The sequence below is a fragment of the Natator depressus genome, chromosome 20 (genome assembly GCF_965152275.1).
Source record: "Natator depressus isolate rNatDep1 chromosome 20, rNatDep2.hap1, whole genome shotgun sequence".
NCBI lineage: Eukaryota > Metazoa > Chordata > Testudines > Cheloniidae > Natator > Natator depressus.
In genome coordinates this window covers 11,970,091-11,986,060 of record NC_134253.1, presented here as the reverse complement: position 1 = coordinate 11,986,060, position 15,970 = coordinate 11,970,091, and positions in this window count along the sequence as shown.

Genomic DNA, 15,970 nt, shown 5'->3' with positions numbered 1-15,970 from the left:
TATAGCCGGCGCTGCAAGCCCATCGAAATCAAAGGGGCTGCTTGGAGATTAAAGCATCATTATTATTGATGGTTTGCTGCGTGGGAGCGCCACTGTGCGAGGTACGATACAAGCGCATAACAAAAGGTGGTGCTGGCCCCAAAGAACTTAGAGTCTAACTCTCGATATCCTGTCAGCTTCTGGGGTAAATCGGCATAGCACCATTGACTCTGAGGGAACTATGTTGATTTACACCTGCTGGGGATCCCAATCCTAGCTCTTTCAGGGTCTGAGCTGGTGGAAATCAGCATTGCTCTATTGACTTCCATGGACCAGTTTTACTACCAGAGATCAACAAATCATGAGTCTGCCCCCCCACACACACCCTCCTGAAATCATGAGGTTTTATAAAAGCAATAAATTCTATTCTCTTTTCATTGGCCTTCTGGTTTCTGAACCTCTGCGGATCACGGTTTCAAGCTTTTATTTGCCTCCACGAGAGCCAGAAAGTTACTTTTTGTGGAATGAAACCTGAGATTCTTACCCACTGCTTGGAGCTGAGGCTTTACAAAAAACTGCCCAATATCATGAGAAAACTGGGAGACTTGGAAGCATAGACGGAGCAGTTCCACCAGCCAAGAAGCACACACAGACTAAGTGGCATGCCCAAGGTCACAGCAGATATCTGTGGCAAGAAGGCAATTGAACCTAGGTGCCAGGTGGCAAAATCGGGCCCTTATTCAGACATTGATGAGGCCTGGTGATGTATACAACTAGCGTAAAGGAGGGGGGGATATCAGGCCCCAGAATGAATATAATTTTTCCCCATCCAAGATTTGTTGTAATTGATATTGAAACATCTCCTTGCAGCACAGTTTGCAACCCCACAAACACAACAGCCTGGTGCCAATGCCTGCAAAACAGGAACTGAAACTGACTAGAAACAGGAAGTGCAACTAACCGGGTTCATTTCACTGTCTCAAGTAACAGGAGCCAAGTAGTTCAGTGGTTAGGGAGCTAGCCTAGCCTTCAGGAGACCTCAGTCCCATGCCTTGCTCTGCCACAGGCTCCCTGTGGGACCTTGACCAAATCACTTCATCTCTCTCTGTGCCTCAGTTCCCTTATATGTACAGCAGAGCTGATTGCCCTGCCTCCTGGCGCTGGGGTGAATATAAATACGTTAAAGACGATGAGGTGTTCAGAAGAACGGCCATACTGGGTCAGACCACAGGTTCAGATACTAGAACAAGAGGGGCTGGATAAGTCCCTGCAGTAGAAGTGGGAGGGGGAGATAAATGCGGTGTTCACCCATGTAATTATCCCGAAAATTAACAATAACACCAGGAAAGACTGATCTGTGCATATACGAGTCCGGATTTAACTATACACTCTGGCTGCTTTGTGCTGCTCCAGCAAGGCGACTAAACCAGTACCAGCGACTCCAGCCTCCTGATTTTAACCCTTGAAATATTTATATAGACCCACCTCCTAGCCCCAGGCGACGAGTTAAGGTGGGGAGCTCCTTGGTGGGGAGCAATATTCCATGCTCAGGTCTATGCCCTTGCTCAGCTTCTGTGATGCCAGCCCCGAGTTGTAAATATGTATCAGTAATGTCAGGTCCACAACCTAATAGTTGTTCAAAGCCAGAAGGGACCCTTGTGATCATTTAGTCTGAACTCCTGCGTCACACAGATCGGAGAAAGTCCCTGTAATTATCTAAAGAATTAACAAAAGGCTACATTTTCCTTTTGGCCTGAGACTAGGACCCAGGGGTGTGACTCCTAGCCCCACCACCCTGCTCTAGCCACGAGACCACAACGGTGGAGGAACTAGGGTGTAGCAGAGAGCTTTAAAAGAGCCCTGAGGTGAGACACAAAGCAAATATTAAGAGAGATGGGCAGCCTCTATGTGAAGGTGAACGCTTCGGATACTTGGCAATGCAATTACCACCCCAAGTCTATGCATGAGGGGGTCTGATCCCCCCTCCACGCAATTGGGTTCGTACATATCCCCCAGCCAAATTGCCCAGACTGCAACCGTGCACATGAATTCCAGGCCCCAGCTGTGAACATGCATTGCGGTGATGTCTGTGCTTCGCTGTGCACGTGCGAGGCTAAGCATCCTGCAACCCAGCTGTGCACATGCCCGTCCAGGAATGCTGATCTCCAGCCACGCGGGTGTCCTGCCAGGAGCTCTGTGCTCCAGCTGCATGCAAACATTGTGAGGATTTCTGTCCTCCTAAGCATTCTGCCACCCAGCTGTGCATACGCAGAGCCACAAAATCCTGCAATCCAGCAGGGCAGATGCACAGCTCCGAATTCTGCATTCCAGCTGTGCCCAGGCTCCACTAAGCATTCTGCCATCCCAGGTGTGTATGTACTTTGCCACATGCACACTGTACCCACCAGCACGCCTTTACTGTGTCCATCTCTATGTGGCGATTGTTGCCTAGGTCTTTGTGTCCCAGGAGCCACCACCAGGGGCTCTGGGAACAAAAGGTTGAAGAAGGAAATCAGAGTGATCCACTGCAGTGTATTTCTGGGATTTTGAGTCACGCAGAATTCAGCACAGCCTGGGAATAAGCAATGGAGTCATCACAGGACCCTCCCTTATTGACTAAATGCTCTATGAGTTAGGAGTTTTTGTATCAATTCTCCGTGGCCCAGAGCTGACATTACAGACTGTAACGGTAACTACTGAAGTCCATGGCAATGGGGCCTAGGAAATAAAAATGGGGGCGGTGCACAAGAGAGCCGGCTGGAATCTGGAATTCTCATTCCTCCGGAAATTACAAAATCCCCCTCCAAAAAAAAAAATCATTGCAAAACTAAACTAAAAAAGAAATTTCCCACAGAACAGGAATTCTTATTGACCTTTTCTAAATGTCTCTGAGGAGCCCTGAGCTGGCCAGAGACCCGGCAACCAGGCAGTTCAGTGAGCTGAGAGCTGGAGGTCTGTAAACTCTGGCATAATCCAGAGCATGGGAGCCCACTCTGCTAAGGAGCAAGGAGCCTGGGAGCTGGGGTTCCCGGGGCTTCCCTGTTCTCAGCTCCCCAACAGCCCACCAGGCGAGCTGACAAGACACTTTCCTGGTTCCCATCAGAATTTTGTCAATATCGACATTCTTGTGGAATACGTCAATTTCGACAAATTGGCCTTTTCCAACAGCAAAGCGTCCTGTTGGAAAATTCCCTACCCGTTCTAATCCCCAGTCCCGTTCTTGAGCATCACACCACCCTCGCACACGCTGCGACATGGGAGGACAGAGAGATACAGCATATCCCATGGGGTGCCTTGCTCGGAGTGAGTCCCATTGCATTGACCAGGTCGTCCCAGCCCTGATACCGATCTGCTGGTAGGACCAGCCTTATGGGTGGGCGCCATGGTCAGGAGGGCGTCGTCGGAGTGCTGCAAGCTGGCGGGCCTGGGCTTCCAGAGCGGGGGTGAGTGCAGGTGAGCTCAGGGCTGGCACCCCTGTCCAGCCGGGCAGGGGACGTGTGATGCTGCCCAGAGCTGCCAGATTGGCATGAGCAGTGGCCACACACCCACTCTCCTCTGCTAGGTGGTCAGGAGGTATATGACCAGAGGAGTGCCCAAGCTCAGAAACTCCTTGTGCAGCCTAGCCGGGCTCCAGGGCCAGGAACTGGTCCTCACACCCTGTGCCCCACACTGCTGTTCTCAAAGAAAGGGCGCCAAAATACAAGTTCACCCACACCATTTTCCCTAAGGCCAGCCCTGCCTACTGCCTGACTTTGGGCAAGTCCCTTCCCAAGTCTGTGCCTCTATTTCCCCTCCTTTGTCTTTGGCTATTTACGTGGCAAGGTCTTCAGGGCAGGGACCATCTCTTACCCTGTGTCAGTGCGGCACCTCGCATAGTAGGGGGCCCAGATCTCAGCTGGCACCTCAAGGTACTGCTGTCAAACAGATAATAATATAACATGGGAGTCATTAGCTCACCATGACGAGGGGAAGGACAGCCCAATGGCAAGGCTGCCTAGCACTTGAGAGACCCAGGTTCAGTTCCTTGCTTTGCCACAGACGCCCTGTGTGACCAGGGGCCTTGCTTGGACCTTACTCTGTGTCTCTGGTCCCCATCTGTACAATGGGGATAATACCCCTGCCTGGCCAGTACAGCAATGGGAGCTATATAATGTTATGTGTTGGGTGAAACTGGCGAGCGTAGCTGCCTCCCTTCATTTGTGTTAAAGGTAAGAAACAGTAGCAGCTTCCACCCATAACACATATCACTGCCCAACACAAAGACAGGAGTGGGTGGCTGAATTTTTTGGTAGAGGTGTCTGTGTGTGTGACAGAGAAGCAGGAAAGAGACCAGAGAGAGAGAAGCAGCAGAAGGCCAAGGATACAGCCAGAACAATCACCTGGGAGTGTGTCCCTGAGAAAAAGCCTAGAGAGAGCTTTTTGGGCAGAGTGCCAGCTGAAAGGGGCTTGGAACTGTCAGCAAAAAAACCATTTCCTGCCATTTGATTCCTCCTGTGTCCAGGGAAACAGGACTTTTGCATCAAAGAAACACCTGGCCCTAACATCACTTTCTCCTCCTGATCGAAACGACCTGCATTTTGGCTAAAAGAGGCATCGATAAATAATTGGCTCTATGAAGCTAAGCTGAACGGCTCCAGTGGAAGAGAGGTAAACTCACTCCCAAAGCACCCCAGCTGGGTGTCCTGTTATAGGCACGACATCATCCGAGCAAACTCTCATTGGCTGATGACGCCCTGTGAGCTCGGCACAGTTACCCAGCCCACTCCTCGGCTGCTGGCTTTCTCATCAGCCCCAAATGCCATCAAGATGGTGGGGCCTAATCTGGACAGTGGTGCCCTACTCAGGACAGTGAAGGGCAATGGAGATTCTGTGCTCTTCCAGCTGCTCCTGGACAGGATCAAGGGGTTCCTTAGATGGAGGCCCACTAACTCTTCTATGCTGTGTGCCGTCTCAAGGAAAAGCCCGTCTCCCACCCCTGCGATGTGCCGATGCCTGTCGGGCTGTGGCACATGGAGTGCTGGTGGCGGGGGCGGGGGGGCTGTGATGCCCCTGTGCATGGCGTGGGGAGTTTCTAACATGCCCCTGTAATGAAGGAGCCCTGGCGGGCCCAGACAAAGTGGGTATCCCTCCTCTCCTGTCCAATGTACCCTTTTCTTTATCCCTCCACCCAGCTCCATTCCCCTGTACTCATCCTGTCTGATTTGTGCTCTCTCTTCCTCTTCATCCCCCTCACTGTGGTCGCTTTCCTCCTCACCCATCTCATCCCCCCCTTCTCTCCTTCCCATCCTGTTTCCATCTTCCCCCTCCCTTTCTTAAAGGCCACATTCCCTCCGCCCCAGACCCGTCCTCCCTCCCGGCTCCCCGGCCCTGGGCATGGAGTCAAAGCAGGGCAGGAGGCCAATTCCACTGCATCCAGCCAGTGAACCCTGCCTGCTCCTCCCATCACAACGGAGAAACCCACCGCAGGTGGGAAAGTTCCCAGCCCTTCAACCTCAAAACACATGGGTCCTCGACTGACTGAGAGACTCCTTCCATTCCCAGGAGCTGCGCACCCACCGTAAATCTCAGCCTGGCTTGGCAGCGGCCCCACCCATGCCGGGAAGATGAGGGGAGTTTACCATGTGGATGGCTTAAAAGCCACTTTGATGCTGATCTGTTGAAAGAAGGAGAGGAGTAAATCTCCACCCTTCTGAAGCCCACGGGACAGTGATGTTACACTAAATAGACAAGGGGGAGTCCAGGAACCTCTCCTGCCCAGGGAGTGGGTAACGCAGGGTCTGGCTCAGAAGACGCAGGCTATGGAATAGTCCTTCCGAGGATCCCCCGATTCAGCCACTACCCCCTGTGTTCACAAGACTGATGCTGTAAGTCCCCAGTGAGGATGAGCTCAGCTGGGGATTTCAGGGGAGCTCCTAACACAGAAGATCCTGGGTTATTTATCCCCCAGAAGGATTCACTGATTTGGGGTGACTCTGCTTTTGGGGTGCCTGGTTTCTCAGGGACACTCGACATCTCCACGCATCTGTCCCCTGGGCTTAGGGCCCGCAACTGGGAATTATGGCCTAGTTGAGGGTGGTATTGGTTGCAGGGGGCGGGGGCATGTTGAATCATGGTGCCTCCTGAGGAAAGAGAGCCCTTATAGGTCCAGGCTCCATTTACATGATCGTTTACAATAAATAATTCACGGGCACGTTAACACCTAATATCTCATTAAGTGTTAATGTGACCACAGTAGAGAAATCAAAACAGTAAATCTAGCCAGCTACTGAAGCTCGGGAAATATTGAACACAAGAGAGGAAACCTACAGAGATCTGGGGTGCCAGACGTAGAGGGCAGAAGGAGAAAGTGGGCAGCTTTACACACCCGTCACTGTTGGGTGGGGGGCTTGTCACAATTCGGTGTGGGGGACATTCATAGGTTGGCACCCACACACCACCCTGGGCTTTATATCTCATCCCTTGAGACGGCTGTGATTAACAGTTATTTATTATCAACCAAGGTGCCTGGACATGAGCCGACTTGGTGGTTCCCCCTGGCTCGAGTTCACATGGATTTGGCGCCGAATGTCCCCACCTGGGGGCTCCCTAAAACCTGGCCCGGCCTCAGGGGTTCCTCCCCAGAAGCACAGCACCCCCTAGTGCCAGGCTGAGAGCGATTGGTTCCTTGTTGATTCAGTGGGAAGAGGCACTGTATAGTTAGGCAGGAATTCATTTGGCTAGCGATCTGGAAACCCTGGGGCGAATTCGGGGCTCCCTTGCGGCTTCTTCCATCTCAGCTGACTGCATGGCCCTCTCTGCGCTGCAGCAGCGAGGCCTGGGGGGACCACAGTGACTACAATAAGAGGAAAAGCGCTCCCTAGCTGAACCCCCAACATAACTCCCTGCACTGGGGCATGGGTTCTGTACAGACTGGGAGAGGAGAGCACCCCCTACTGAGCCATCCAAAACACTTGCCAGGCATCCTGGCTCTCTCATCCAAATAACTGGCCTGACTCTACTTATCTGGTGAGAGCTGTTAATTAGCCATTCTCTTGTTAATGAATGCACAGGAGGCTTTGCCTTGTAGTTCATTAACTGCTAATTAATCTCCCTCTTTTTTTCTCCATCAGCCATTCATTCTCCCTCTCTCTCCCAAAGGGTTGCTGCAGCCCAGAAATCAGCTTAGTTTCAACATTTCCTGACCTGCTGGTGAAGAACTTGACCCCAAGTGTGAACTGGTGGGAAATTTCACCACAGGACAAGGCACCCCAGTAATCCCCTGTGTTGCTAACGATCACTTGCTAATAGGACCCTCCACTGGACAGCAGGCTAAAGCAGAGGCACTTTCAATTAAGGCCACTTGTTGAGCTAATTGAATCATAAATAGCAGGCAATTAAAGGGGTTGTTTGTAATTAAATCATCCTGGGAAGAGGTTAAAATATAACAAGATTTTGGAGGAAAATCTAAACCTAAAATGAAAGAGTCACACTCCGGCACTTCGAGGAAGTTTCCATACAACACAGTGTGATGTTACGAGCCAGGATGTGGTACTGATCATCGTTGCCTCCGTTGGAAGGAATAAGAAATACTGATCTGTGGGCCCTAGGCCCTCTATTGCTAGCAGTTGAGGGGGATTCTCAATCAACTCAAGTGGCTTCTGGAGCAGGAAGACCTAAGCATGCAATCCAAGTCATATATGAGAGGTCTAGTTGGCCACCAGCTTATTCTATTTTCTGCTCCCTGCTTCCTCTTTACCCCCATCCCCAACTTTGAGCACGTGACACACTAATGACCCAATACCTGAGCAAAACAATGTTATTCCTGTGCCCCAGCAGGGAGCACTGTGGCTGGCAGAGAAGCGTTAGCCCAGATTCAACTCTGTAGGTGTATATTACAGAGATCCCACCCCCATTGTCCCAGGTGCTGCACAGACCCATGGTAAGAGATTGTCTCTGCCCTGGCAAGCTATATAGACCAGAAGGCATTGGTGGTGGGAAAGAGAGGTGAAATGATTTGCCAAAGGTCACCCAGCTGGTCAGTGGCAATTCCGGTGGGTTGAACCCCACTCCAATACCATGCAGGCTCTGGCTTAGCTCCTTTGTGCCTTTCCTTGCGATCATACATTTTAGAACAATCTATTAAGAGCAGAGCTATTTCTATTAATCATTTATTTCTTCATAAATTATTTATAAATGTCACCTCCATTCCCGTTGTCACCAGTAAAGCACAGAACCTGGATTTTTTAATATAACTTTTTTTTTTTAATCACCGCTGAGCAGTTGGGCATATTGCAGTGGATGGGAAGAAGGTGTTTTCTGCTGGAAAAAGGAGCTGGGAGGCTGGATTCCTGGGTTCTCTTCCCTGGTTGTTGGGTCTAACAGTTAGAGAGGGAGGCAGGGCTCCTGGGTTCTGGTTTTGGTAGAGGAGCACAGCCTAGAAGCTAGCACAGGAGAGTGGCAGTCAGCACACCTGGGTCCTTTGCCTCAGTGGCAAAGGCAGGGTCTAGTGGCCAGAGCAGGGGGAGTGGCCTGCCCCTCCCTGACCATCTTGGGGAACGGACCCTCTAGAGCAGCAGCTCGCAACCTTTCCAGATGACTGTGCCCCTTTCAGGAGTCTGATTTGTCTTGCGAACCCCCAAGTTTCACCTCACTTAAAAACCACTTGCTTCCAAAATCAGACATAAAAATACAAGTGTCACAGCCACACTAGTACGGAAAAACTGCTTCCTTTCTCATTTTTACCATCTAATTACCAAATAAATCAATCGGAATATAAATATTGTACTTACATTTCAGTGTATAGTATATACAGCAGTATAAACAAGCCACTGTCTGTATGAAATTTTAGTTAGTACTGACTTCGCTGGTGTTTTTTATGTAGCCTGTTGTAAAACCAGGCAAATGTCTAGAGGAGCTGATGTACCCCCTGGAAGACCTCTGCGTACCTCTAGAGGTACGTGTCCCTCTGGGTGAGGACCACTGCTTTAGAGCACTTGGCCCGGCAACTGCTTGTGCCAGGAAAGTGAGCTCTGGCCTGCAGGGGCTGATGGCAGCGAGAAGCCAAAGTTTCACTCAGCTGCCATAGGGAGACAATTCCTTCATGGGGTAGTGGCCCAGGGATGATCCCCGTTGACCCTGGGCAGGGAGAGCAGCAGAGCCCGTGGTTTATGGGGCAGCAGCGGGTCCCCTGGGTTTTCACGTCTGGAGATCTGGGTCTGGAGTCAGCACGGGTCCCAAACGAAGCAGGGTTGTGCATCTCCCTCAAGGGCACCAGAACCACGGCACAATCCGCAACTGCTTCTCAGGAGGAGGCCCACGGCTGGGCTCGCAGAGACCTGCAGGCTGGGATTGAGGGGCATCGGCGGAGCTGTATGTGGGGAGCTCAGGGCTGGGATAGCAGAGGGCTGTGGGGCAGGTTGAGTGAAAGAAGTTATTTCTATGCCATTAAAAGGAAGCTCCAGGCAAACTCCAGCAAAAGCTCCTGCAGCGCCCGGGTGTAGCTGTGAACAGGCAGGGCCCTGCAGCCCCCCGAGTTGGGGGGCGCGGCGCTCTTCTCTTCTTCCCTTTCACTTGCGAGAGAGCTGCACATCTCGCAGCTCCTCCGGGACAGAACGCAACAGCGCCAGGACCAAGCCAAATGGGTAAGCGCTGTGTAATGGGAAAGCCTGGCCTGGTCCCAATGCAACCGGAAGTGCTCGCAGCTTCGATGCAACTGTAAATCTCCAAGGACAGCTGGATCCCGTCCAGGGGGATTCCTGTGCGGCATCAGGGAGCCACCGCCAACCAGACCTACCAAGGGCCGAACCCCGAATGAGGCTGGTGGGCGTTCCAGCAGGGAGGGGTCTTGCCTCTGTATCTTCGTGCTGCTGCTTATCTTGATGGGACACCAGGCTCCCATTCGGAGACGTGCCCGACACATGCGCTCGTGGCAGGCGAAAATGTTATGCCTGGCGGGTTAGCCGCTGGGTCAACGGGGCCCATGCCCAGGGGGCCCGGCCAATTGGGCCCCCCCCTTGCCCCGACCCGCTCCATCCACCCGCCCGGTGCTCCCGCTGGGGACTGGGGGAAACCCCTGCACCCCAACCCCACTTCACTGGCAGGAGCACCGGCAAGGGGGCAGGGGCACTGCAGGCAGAAGGGGTGAGGAGAGGCACCCCATGTGCTCTGGCCCAGAACCCCACAAAAACCAAATTCACCTCTACTGGTATGATAGCAGAACATAGATCAGATCATTAACCATGTGGAAATAGGGGATGGGTTGGCTAATGTGTGCGCTGCCCTCTACTGAATGGAATCAGAACTTCTGTGTGTCCTAGGCCCCTATCTGGTGAACTGCGAGTGAGGATTTCCCTTTAGCAGCAGTGCCTGTCGCCACGGGAGGAGATGGACAGAGAGGGCCTGGATTTCTCCAGCAGCATTTTCCCAGCAGGAGACGGATTTCCAGGGAAATCAGAATTTTCCTGAAGAAAAAAACCTTTGAAAATTTTGGAGGGTTTTTGGAGGAAAAATTTGAGAAACATGAAAATGTTTAATTTCCATCCAAATGCTTAGACTTTCCCCACCCAGCTTGAGCTCTCCGCTCCATTCCCAGAGCTGCCGGGACGCTCCGAGAGGTGGAAAGCAGCTAGGAACCCATTTTGTGGCAATATCTTGTCCTCTTTGTTATTTCATGAACGCTCCCATCACCCCAGGCTTAGCGGCCAGGCGTGGCAAGGCAGCCACTTCTGAGGCAGGACACATTCACTGCTCAACAGCGCATTAGCAAATGCACAAGTGGTACAATAAAGACGAAAAAAGGTCCATAGCACAAAATATCAAGTAGGGAGATAAGACAGAAATGTATGTCAAAGAGAAGAAGAAGAAAGGTGTCCAAAGGGCTTAGGTAGACATCATTCATGTTTTAGCCATTCTGTAGCTTCAGGGTCAGCCATATGACGACTGGGAATTCTTCCTGATAGTCCAGCACAAGATGAGCCGCTGTTCAGCCCGCGTGTGGAGTCCAGAGACTGCACAGTATCTCTCCTGAGGCTGAGGGCGGAGGAGGGAGTTTCTTACAGAGGGAGCGGTTCTGCGACAGCATCCTCTGGGGACTCGGGGAGGCAGGCAATACCGTAGATCTTCTGCTGAGAAGTTGGTGGGGAGGTGCTTCCCATGTATCTTTGACAAGTGGCAGGCGGGCCGTCTCCTGCATTTTGTCAAGGAGCTTCTTTGCTGCGATATAACACACATGGCAACGCTGCCCAAGATTTCTCTCTTTCACCACCACCTGGTAACATACCATTGGGGGCGATCATATTTTGTCGTTTGACCCGAGCTCTTTGCAAACGCTCACTGACCTTCACAGCACTCCAATGCGGCAGCTGAGTCTGACGCTTCCCACTTGACAGCTGGGGAAACTGAGGAACAGAAGGGCACAGGGCCTTACCCAAGCTGAGTCAGTAGAATGGAACCCAGGAGTCTTGACATGCCCCCATTCCCCGTACTCTAGTAAGCATAGAAGTGCATTGACAGTCCCAATGCTGGAATAAGAGACAGTGCTGAGTCCATTCAATGGGCAGCCCAGACAAAGCTGGACCAGCCCAATTCCCATCCCCTCATTGGCCAGGGTCAGCCACGCCCCTCATACAAAGGCCAATTGAAAGGACTGCATGGCAGCCATACTGGGTGTGGGCACCCTGCCTAAGGGACCTGTCTTCACTTCCCCATTCCTGCCATGATGCAGGGCAAGGCTTTAAGCCACCTCTGTGTTCTTTGGGTTCTTTGGCCCAAGGAGGAGCCTGCCTGGGTCCCAGTGCAAGTTAGAGCAGCCTCAGAACTGCTCTAGTTTACACGCTGTTTCCCTCACATAGCCCCTGAGAATACCCACAATGCAATGCACTCTGAGCCACCCCCTATGCTCGGGTGTGCAGTGCCCTCACCAGCCAGGGAGTCCCCACATGTGGAGGGAAGATTCTCAGGGGGCAATTTATGCCCTCTTTAAACCCCTTTCCTGTGCCTCCCCATCACCCCATCACTAGGGCTGCCAGCCTCTCCTCCTCAGACCCTGCCAACCGGCCTCCCACCTAACTGCCCCCCAACGCCACCCCTGTCTTGCCACATCTCTTTGTTCCTGATGTAATTTACCCTCTCTTCTCCCACTGTTTAGCACAGGCTTGTCACAATGGGTCGCCTTCACCCTTATGATCAGAGGGCTTCCCATGTAGCCTTTGAGGCAGCCCGGTCTAGTGGATAAGGTACTAGACAGGGATTCAGGAGACCTGCGATCTAGTCCTGGTTCTGCTGGTTGACCTTGGGCAAACCACTTCCCCTCTCTCTGCCTCAGTTTCCCCTCCCACCTTTTGTCTATTTAGACTGTGAGCTGGGCAGGATCTATCTCTCGTTCTGTGTCTGTGCTGTACCTGGCTCAATGGGGCCCAGATCTCAGTTAAGCGTGATTGTGCTACAGATAATGAGGATAATCACATGCCAACCCTGTGGAGGGGGCAGCCTTTGGGACGAATCTCTGCAGGGCATGAACATCCCAGCAATGAGAGGTTAGAGCTGGCTGCAGTGTTGAAACGTCCCACAAATGTGGCAATTAATTCCCTGCTTTAATGCGGGGAGCACCTCAGTCTCCCCAAGCCTTGTCATGGTGGAGCTGACTTTGGAGGCCCTGGAGGGGTGATTACTGGAAAGGAGTGATTACTGTTCCCATAGCCCCCTTCCTCCTAGCAAATCTGAATGCTCCAGCTCCAGCGTGGGACCAGCCATTACCACTCCCCTAAAGCCAGATCAGCTGCAGCATAGACCATCCAGGAGGTGCCCTCGGAGCATCCTTCCCCCTTGCTTCATTGTGTCTGCCACTGGGACTGGCTCATAGGGGCCAGAGGGACAGCACCAGCCCGGGGGAGTCGGGATTGACACTCCCCGGAAGGAGGGGGGTGCATGTGAACCAAGCAGGGAGCCTGCCTTTCTGCATCATCTGTGTCTGAATTCAGCCTCAGCGAGGCCAGAACAAAGGCACCGGGGGCAGCTCAGCTCTGCCGCAGCTGGAGCCAGGCAGCCACTGCAGCCCCCCAAGACCCAGGCCTAGGGCAGCAAAGCCACGGCTGGAGCAGGAGCCTCTGGCCACACTGCTACTGGCCCTGTGGCCTTGGCACGGCTGGAGCTGGACTGAGTTGCGGTTTCAATTCCCCAGCCTGTTCTGAGCTAACCCCCACCCCATGTAGACGCCATTCGCAATGGGAAAGGCTGGTAGGAGTGGCAGTGCGGTCTAGGTGCTAAGGCATCGCTGGGATTCAGGAGCCTGGGGGTTTATTCCCAGCTCTGCTACTGATTCGCTGGATGACCTTGGGCAAGTCACCCCATCTGTTTCCCTTCCCACCCATTGTCTGTCTTGCTCCGTGTGCGGACAGTGCCTGGCACAACGGGTCCCCGATCACAGCTGCTGCCCTGTCTCACACAAAGCTGGAAACACAGAGATGCAGAAAGCCTGGCAGAGCCACCCACTGATGCCAGGGCTGAGCTGGGCCCAAACAGGTGGTGTCCCGAGGGGATCTTGCTTCTTCTCTCAGTGATGTGGAGGTCTGTGGGGTTCCTCTGGAGTGACCCCAGCTGCAGGGAGTCTGGCAGGGAAATGCCCAGCGATCAGTGCATTAGTAGGGGGGACAGATTGGGGTGGGGGGATGCCGGGCCACATCGGGCTTTGGTGGCAGTGGACCAAAGTGAATCCAGCGGAGGCAGGCTGCCGTCCTCAGCCTGCCTCCCTAGAACTTGGCCACATGTGGCTCAACTCAGCTGGTTCTGCCATTTCCCTCCATGGCAGCGAGGCAGACGGGTGCCCCTGGGCAGGGCAGGCCCCAGGGACAGCATCCCCTGGGTCGCTGCCGGCACAGATAGCTCCACCAGGCTCGCTGCTGCCGAGGGACCGCCCCAAGGTCTCCTGGGCACAGACACCCAGGCCGAACGCAGAGCCTGGTATAAACGGGCACGATGCCCCTTCCATGCCCTCCCCAGACTCTGGGGCCCAGGCCCCAATCCTGCTCCAAAGGGAGTGTTTGCACGTGCCTGGGTGCGATAGATGCTGGAGGGACAAGGGACTCAGCGACTGCATTCAGCATCAGCCACTGCTCCTTAGCATTGCCTGGCTCCCCAGAGCCAAATTCCTGGGCCCTGCAGGTGGCCCTGGCCCTCAGGCTGCCCCTTCGGTCAGTGGCGCCCCACGTCCTAGGAAAAGGCGAGGTGGCTTGAGACATGGGCCTTGCCAGAACCTTGAAGCTGGCCCCAGTTCTAATCTGGTTTCTTCCACAGGGGGTGTCAGATTTTGGGCCCCCTGTCTCTATAGCTGGCTGACCCCAAACCCCACATCTGGGCCAGTGGGAGAAGCATCTTTCCCAGCTGGCCGGCCCCACCTCCAAGCACCCCAAATGTTTCTCGTACAAAAACCAGCTGTGACTCTCGCTGCCCGCCGGGTTCCTCCTTTGCTTGTATTAACCCTTCACGTCCCCAGGGACTCAGCGTCCAGCTGTTCCCACTCGCCCGGGTTGTTTCTCAGCCGGCTGGGAGTCGGCAAGTACCGTTCGGATCCACAGGGAGGTGCCGGCTGCCAGTTAACAGGCTGCGGCCTGCTGAAATTGGCAAGGGTTTATTTAATTTTTTACAGGGCTGACAATTGATTAGGGTTGCCGTGGCGACAAGAAGCACAAAGAGGGGGTGGAAGAGGGATGGAGAAAAGCTTTAAAGCAAGACAGACGGGCACCTGTCCTCGGCAAATCATGAAATAAAGAGGAGCTACAAGACTGCCTTGGAAATCCCAGCAACTCCCTCCCCCCCGTCCTTTCGAGAAGAAGGAATGGTGGGGATGCAGAAAGCCAGTTAGTGTCGCTTGGAGAGAACCCCAAATCCCCCCCTCCCCTGCCAGTGAGCTTTGATTTCAACCAGATGGGGGGGTATAGGCTGAGGAGCCGGGGTGGGCACCCGGGCCATGGCCCGACCAAACCTGAGTGGTGCTGTGACCCACGCGCCAGGTCATGATGCCACTCACTCAGATTTGGAGGGGGTAGGTGAAGGGCTCATGGGCTGCAGGGCTGGGGAAGGGGCATGGTCAGGCTGCTAGTGGGGGGGGCACCTGAGAGAGAGAGAGAAAGGAGGGTCAGGCAGCCGGGGCAAATCAATGCCCCTCCCACTTTAAATGGGAGCCCCTGGAGTGGGGAGTCTGAACCTCCTGGATGTGCCAGACCCAAATGGGACTCATCATGCCCGTTCAGAACCAAGTGAGACGTGGATCCATGGAGCTCGGCGTGAGGGGGGCGGAAGAATGTTGGGCAGCTCAAGGGAAGTCCCCGTACAGTCACACCCACAGCTGGAGGCCGAGGAAGGCAGCGTGGCCTGGTGGGCTGGGTGTTGGAATGGGCTTCACGAGAGCTGGCTCCTAGCCTTGGCTCTGCAGGGTGACGTGGGGCAGGTCACCTCCCCTGTCTGTGCCTCTGTTTCCCCTGCCACCCGTGCTCTGTGCAGGAAAGGCCAATGGAGAGTGTAAAAATGCTCTTGCTGGTATAGCTTATTACACCTGGGGAGGGAGGGCTGGGCTCCCAGTAACTCTGGTTTGGGCTCCCAGTGCAACATGGAGAAGAGATTTTGTCCCCCACATGCACCCCCCAGGATACAATTTCAGCCCCAGCCCACCCAGGACACCAGGAACATTCAGCTCTGGGTCGAGGTGAGGAGCTGGGCTGGGCCCTACATTTATGTCTTCATTTAAAAATTAAAAAAAGAAGAAGAAAAGAACTATCGGGCTAATAAATAACCTAGACTGGAAGCTGTTTGGGGCAGGGACCATCCTTTTGTTCTTTGTCCATATAGCACCCAGTCCATGACCAGGGCTCCTAAATGCTACTGTAATACACCTAATAAATAATGTACAGCACCCAGCACAATGGGGGCATGGCCCATGGCAGGGGCTCCTAGGCGCTACTGTAATGCACCTAATTAATAAGGTACTGCACCCAGCAAAATGGGGTCATGACCCATGACT